Genomic DNA, 7,045 nt, shown 5'->3' with positions numbered 1-7,045 from the left:
CAGCAGAGCCCACTCTTCCCTGGTGAAATACACAGCCACCTCCTCGAAGGTCACCGGCCCCTGAAAGAGCAAGAGCCCCCCACTCTGCACCTGCTGCCCAGTGACAACCCCACCGGTCACAGGGGAGAGGGGCAATCACATGGAAGCTCTGGGAGGCAGGCAGGATCCCACCCCCTCCCCATCAGAGCAGCCAGGAGGCATCAGGGGGAGGGGAGAAAAAGAGAGAGATCCCCTCGCCCCTTCTAGCAGACAGAGATGGGAGGGGTCTTCACATTCAACACTCACCTACCTGCCAGAAGCTGATACAGGAGATGGAGCCCCCAGCAGGGCCCAGGGACAGGCCCCCTGGCAGGAATCCCAACACCCTCCCCACTGCCAGCACTTGGATGGGCTGTGATGGGGTGTCTTCCCTGGGCCTCACTGGGGGTTGTCCTCTGGCTAGTAGGTTCAGACTCCAGTACTGGAGGCTGGTACGTTTCCCCAGCCCAGTTTGGGGGGGGGGGTGTTTCCTCTTGACAAATTAGGGAATTTCCACCCACAAATCCCATGGGTCTGTTGCTAGAATCTAGGCCCCAACGTAAACTAATCCCAGCAGGTTTGTCACATCCTCTCTCTCACCACCCAGGGTATAACCAGCCCCCCACCCCGCGCCTGACCACCCCAGAAGCACCCAGCTCCCATGTCTTTACTGCCCTTCTCCCGTCAACAGGGGCCCACCAGCAACTCCCCGATAATCCCTACCTGAGCTGGCTCCACGGCAGCCATTTCCCTTCCTTGCTCCCTGGAAGGGTGGGACGTGACGCTGCAGCCTGTCAGGGCAAGAAGGGGACGTGTCAGAACAGGACAGTAACATCACATCTCAATTCCCCCCGGCTCTTTCCCCGCAGACGGATGTTCTCGACTCTGTCATGCAAATAACAGAAATATTCAGAACACAATTAGTAATTGGGGGGGGGGGGAGGGGGCTTTAGCTACCCAGACACCTGTTAGAAAAGGAATTAAACAAACACAAAGCGGCCAGTAAGTTCTTGGAATGTGTTGGGGACACCTGTTTGCTTCAGAAGATGGACGTAGTAACCAGGGGGACGGGCATTGTAGGGTTGACTCTGACTAACAGGCAGGGGTTTGTTAGGAAACAGAAGGTGGAAAGTAGGGTTACCATACTTGAACTTTCAAAAAATGAGGACACTCCATGGGGGGGGGCGGCCCCCCTATCCACTCCCTCCCACTTCCCTCCCCCTGACTGCCTCCCCCAGAACCCCCAACCCAACCAAACCCCCTGCTCCTTGTCCCCTGATCATTCCCGGGACTCCTGCCCCTAACCATCCCCCGGAACCCCACCCTCTATCTCAGCCTCCCTTCTCCTTGTCCCCGACTGCCTCCTCCTGAGACCCCCCCCATCCTAACTGTTCCCCTAGGACTCCATCCCCTACCTGTTCCCTGACTGCCCCGCCCCCTATCCACACCCCCACACCCTGACAGACCCCCGGGACTCCCACGCCTATCCAATCACTCCCTGTCCCCTGACTGCCCCCCCGAACCTCCGACCCATCTAACCCCCCATCTCCCTCTACCCTGAGGCTGCAGAGGAGGGGGAGGAGCCAGGGAAAAGGGGAGGGGCTCTGGCTGCCGGAGGCCGCGATGCGAGAGGCTCAATCCGGCTCGGCCTCTCTGTCAGCTGCGCCACACTCTGCATGGGGAGGGAAATCCCAGACCTTTTTTGAGAGTTTTACAAATTCCCCCCTGGACTTTATAACCCAAAAAGCCGGACATGTCCGAGAGAATGCGGACGTATGGTAACCCTAGTGGAAAGCAATATGGGCAAAATCGTTCATGAAATGATGATTTCGTGATTCTAAGAGAAGGAAGGCGTTAGAGCAGGAAAATAAGGACAACGGACTTCAAAAAGGCAGACGTCAATGAACTCTGAAAACTGGTATATGAATGCGACATTTCCCTCAATATTCTTTACGGAAGTGAATATGTGATAACAGAGACGTACTTTGTGCAAGATGGGTCTCGTCAGATATCATTGGAAAAGTTATAATTTACTGACATGCATCCGACGAAGTGGGTATTCACCCACGAAAGCTCATGCTCCAATACGTCTGTTAGTCTATAAGGTGCCACAGGACTCTGCTGAATTTACTGACTGTGATTATCCAATTAGTATGCACATGTCATTTCTGTATCTGAAGCTGGGAATATTGACTATGTATTTGTATTTCAACTATGCTACTTTGGGTGACGCCCACTGCTAACATTTCAGATACAACAATGGATAAGCCAGACAGGGCGGATGGGCCATCAGCGAAGACAATGGACTGTGAAAAGGCTCCATACTGCCAATGACTCCTGGACCCTGTGATACTACAGAGTCAGGTGGTCTCATCACCGGACACTCAACATTACCTGGGATTTCTTGTAACTTTCCACTGGAAGGGAAGGGGGACCAAGTTTGGGAAACAAAGGATTCCCAGCTTATGTAAATCCTATTGAAGGGTAGGAAGGCAAATGAGATTCCTCTTCTCCATGGCCTGTCTGCCCAAGAAGAAAGACTGCTAAAGCCCCCTGAAGAGAAGGCCGGGGGGGGGGGGGGGCGCCCGGGGGGCCAGATTGAGACAGGGGTCCAGTCTGAAAAGAAATATAACTGGAACTCTGAACCAGAGACACTTTGCAACCTGCCTGAAATAAGATTTAGAGTAAGAAATTACATTGTCAAGTATCAGAGGATCCTGTGGCACCTTATAGACTAACAGACGTTTTGCAGCATGAGCTTTCGTGGGTGAATACCCACTTCTTCGGATGCAAGAAGTGGGTATTCACCCACGAAAGCTCATGCTGCAAAACGTCTGTTAGTCTATAAGGTGCCACAGGATTCTTTGCTGCTTCTACAGAACCAGACTAACACGGCTACCCCTGTGATAAGTATCAGAGGGGTAGCCGTGTTAGTCTGGATCTGTAAAAAAGAGTCCTGTCGCACCTAATAGACCAACAGATGTATTGGAGCATAAGCTTTCGAGGGTGAACGTAGTGGAAATTTCCAGAGGCAGGTATAAATATGCAGGCAAGAATCAGGCTAGAGATAACGAGGTTAGTTCAATCAGGGAGGATGAGGCCCTCTTCTAGCAGTTGAGGTGTGAACACCAAGGGAGGAGAAACTGCTTTTGTAGCTGGCTAGCCATTCACAGTCTTTGTTTAATCCTGAGCTGATGGAGTCAAATTTGCAAATGAACTGAAGCTCAGCAGTTTCTCTTTGAAGTCTGAAGAAGACCAAAGGAGACAAGGAACCCCAAGGAGAAGAATTCACCTCCAAGACCCAGCCTAAGATAACAGCTGCCAGGACTCTCTGTGTGAGGCTCTTTCAGTGGCTAAAGATCCTCCCAACCCGCAGGAAGGTGCACCCTGAGCCCTAGGAATTGGGTAAGGGTGTGTGTGTCCCTACAGCATGAAAGAGTCAGAGAAATGTTTGTGGGTAACACATTTGGTGGAGAGAATGCAGGCAGCCTAAGGTCATTTGGACCGAATTGATCCAGCCAAACACAATAATAGCAGAGTACTTGTGGCATTGTGTTAAAGGGCAACCACCTGCTTGGCAGAATGTTCACCCTGAAGCAACAGGAGGGAATGGAAACCAGGCAAAGGGACCAGGAGGGGTGGGTATTAGCTGAGGAGGTAGCAGAAAGGGGTCCATGCCCATGGGGACAAGATTTGTTCCCGGGGAGAGATGCCCTGGATTCTGCTTATAAGGGGTTTGAAGCATTCTGTAAGTGCATGAAACCAAAACCAAAGCAGCAGCAGCCTGGGCATTGTGGAAAACAGTCACCAATCTCTCCAGCCTGGTAGCACTCCAGGAAAGGCAACTGGAGGATTACAAATTTGATTTGGCTGTAGTCAAGCACACTCTGGCTCAGTATAAGGCATCTGAATGGGCCAGTGCAGCCTCTGTATTACAGAATGCAACCACTCTGCAAGCAAAAAACGGGAGAGTGTGAGCAGCTAAAGCTGACAGTGGAAAGCCTGAACAGTGAGCTCTCTGAGTTGCAGATGAATCTGGGAGATGCACAGGCAGCTGTCAGAGCAGTGTTACAGGAAAATAAGGATCGGGCCCAGACAGGCAGTGATCACACCGCCTGCAGGCAGCGAAGAGAGAATCTGGAAAGCATGTTGGGGGCCCAGAGGGGCATTGTGGCAGCGATACAGGGGAGTGTGAGCATGGGCACTAGGGACACAGACACTTGGAAGAGGACTAGTTGGAAGGATCCTGGATGCCCGTACCCCCCAGATGTTCTTCCTGAGGGGCCCTATGCCCCTGCACACAGGGAAGTGCAGGATTTGAAATTAAAGACCCAGGAGCTCAATCCTGTGGCTCCAGTGATCACAAGGGTGGTAACTAGTGAGGAACCTAACCCAGATGATGCACAACAGCAAAGGCAAACCAGGAAAACCGTTACCGAGGTTTCTGATTTTACCCCAGATCAGGTCCAGGCATCTGCTCAGCTCCTGGGACCCCTAGAGAAGGACACATGTCTGGACTGGATGGTGAAGGTGTTCTCCCAGACTGGGTGGAGGCTGGCAGATTATGAGGTTCTGGCCCAGGCCTGTACTAATGCCTCTGATTGGGCAGTACTTGTATGTGATTAAGGAGGAGATTTTGGCCATGGCCTCTGGGGTTGTGCCAGTGGTTCGAGGAACTGCCCCTGATACAGTGGCTTTTAAGACTGCATTGCTCGATGGTTTAAATTCAACAATGAAAGTGATTCTAGGACCCATAGATCCAGGTACGGGATACCCAGAGTTAAAGCAGGATATTTTTCGAGCAGCGACAGTTTTTCGAAACACACACGGACAGGCAGGAAAAGGAAATAAGGACAGGAGACTAGAGCCTGTACAGGCAGTAACTTTTGCCAACAACAACAAACAGCTCAGTGCTGGGCGCTGGATTAATTGCCCTCTGTGACATTATTGATATAAATGGGGACCATATAGAACATGGGTTGCAACCAAGGTCCTGTAGTGGCACCAAATCTTAGGTAAAAGGGGGTCATATAGGGTGTCTAAGACCAGGTTCTGGGTTGCTGGTTATGATTATGCTGTCTGTATGTCTGTGTATCATTTTGTAGTTGAAGTTATAAGTATTGGCTCTGTACTGTCTGTATTTTGTATTATGCTCTGCTTCTGGGAAATATCCCAGACAAGCTGGTGTTAGCCCTGCCTAGTTGGCTTGATGGCCCATTAAGGACCATCAGCTATACAATTGACCCATGGAGAGAAGGCAGACACGCCTTGTGACTCAGCAAAGTATGCAGAGACTTGTCCATGTGACTGCAGACTCCATTTTGCTGTAATGTTCCACAGTGAGGACAAAGAGATTCTTACACCTGGAAAAGTCTATATAAGGCTGATGCATCATCTCCATTTTGTCTTCAATCCTGCTTCATACCTCTGAAGGGACTTTGCTACAAGCTGAAGCTCTGCACAAAGGACTGATGACCCATCCCAGCGGGGGATGTACTCCAGAGACTTAATTTGAACCTGCAGTTTACTCCATCACTGCTGCAAGCCTGAACTAAGAACTTTGCCATTACTGTATGTAATCGATTCCATTTAACCAATTCTACCTCTCATCTCTACCTTTTTCCCTTTGTAAATAAACCTTTAGATTTTAGATTCTAAAGGATTGGCAACAGCGTGATTTATGGGTAAGATCTGATGTGTATATTGACCTGGGTCTGGGGCTTGGTCCTTTGGGATCGAGAGAACCTTTTTCTTTTACTGGGGTGTTGGTTTTCATAACCATTTATCCCCAGGACGAGTGCATTGGTGGTGATACTGGGAGACTGGAGTGTCTAAGGAAATTGCTTGAGTGACTTGTGGTTAGCCAGTGGGGTGAGACCAAAGTCCTTTTTGTCTGGCTGGTTTGGTTTGCCTTAGAGGTGGAAAAACCCCAGCCTAGGGCTGTGACTGCCCTGTTTAAGCAATTGGTCCTAATTTGGCACTCTCAGTTGGGTCCCGCCAGAACCGCATTGTCACACCCACTCAAGGTTAATTCCAGCCCTAAAGGACTGTAACTCCTCACTTAACGTTGTAGTTATGTTCTTGACAAATGCAACTGCCAGTGAAACAATGTTAAACAAATCCAATTTTCCCATAAGATTTAATGTAAATGCAGGAGGTTAGGTCCCAAGGAAAATTTTTGGGGGCAGACAAAAGGCATATACAGTACTGTACTGTGGTTGGGAAGTGCCCCGGCTTACCCCACACAGGCACAGCCCGCTACAGGTAAGGAGGCTAGGAAGCACCTTTTACAGCAGCAGCAGCTTCCCCGGAGAAGAACAGATGCGGATTTGCCAGGAATTGCTCCAGGCCCGCCTCTTCCTGTCCCTGCTCCACCTCAGGTCCACCTCTTCCCACCTCCTCTCCAGAGCACAGGCCGGACTAGAGTCCCTTGGGCAATGCTCCCTTGTAAAGTCGCTGCTCTTCCACAGAATCTTACAAGCAGTGGACAGAGCAGGCAGCCAAACAACGTTATAAGGGAGCATTGCACAACTTTAAACGAGCATGTTCCCTAAATGAGCAGTGACGTAACTTTGAAACAACGTTAAGCGGGAGGACGTTAAGTGAGGAGTCACTGTACTATGAGTCTATGCTGGGGAAATGTTTGGTCACTTGGTTACAGCACTGACCAGCCCCTCCCACTAGCCCGAAACCACCGAGACATTTTGAAACTCTCCCAGTAACAAAGTCTGGGAACCAAATGGGAGAGAAGAGCAGAACAAAAAGTGTGACATTGGGGCATTTCCCCTGACACCGTCCCCAGACCAGCACACTCCCATCGCAGGGGGAACAGGGAGAGTCAGGAACTGGCTTTCCCTCCCCCTGCACCTCACCTTGATCATAGCAAAGTGAATCTGCCCAGGGATGCGACAATAAGTGTGTGGGGGCCGGTCAGAAAATAGGGGAATCTCTCTCCCCAATTATTTCTCTCACTGCCCTTTTCAGTCTCTGTCTCCTTTTTCTTCTTGTGTCTCCCGTCCCCTGTTTC

General features: G+C 50.5%; 1 long non-coding RNA gene across 1 annotated transcript in view; it reads right to left on the bottom strand.

Annotated features, from left to right (window-relative positions):
• The window catches only part of LOC123356707, a 54,486-nt gene continuing 47,441 nt past the window's right edge, over nucleotides 1-7,045 (bottom strand). The window contains exons 2-3 of the long non-coding RNA XR_006575416.1: nucleotides 742-809; nucleotides 1-60 (exon numbers count right to left, since the gene is read on the bottom strand). This is a non-coding gene — a long non-coding RNA (uncharacterized LOC123356707). The remainder of the gene's footprint in view (nucleotides 61-741; nucleotides 810-7,045) is intronic.

Source organism: Mauremys mutica, chromosome 26 (genome assembly GCF_020497125.1).
Source record: "Mauremys mutica isolate MM-2020 ecotype Southern chromosome 26, ASM2049712v1, whole genome shotgun sequence".
NCBI lineage: Eukaryota > Metazoa > Chordata > Testudines > Geoemydidae > Mauremys > Mauremys mutica.
The sequence above is the reverse complement of the archived record's forward strand: the minus strand, read 5'-3'. Positions and strand labels throughout refer to the sequence as shown.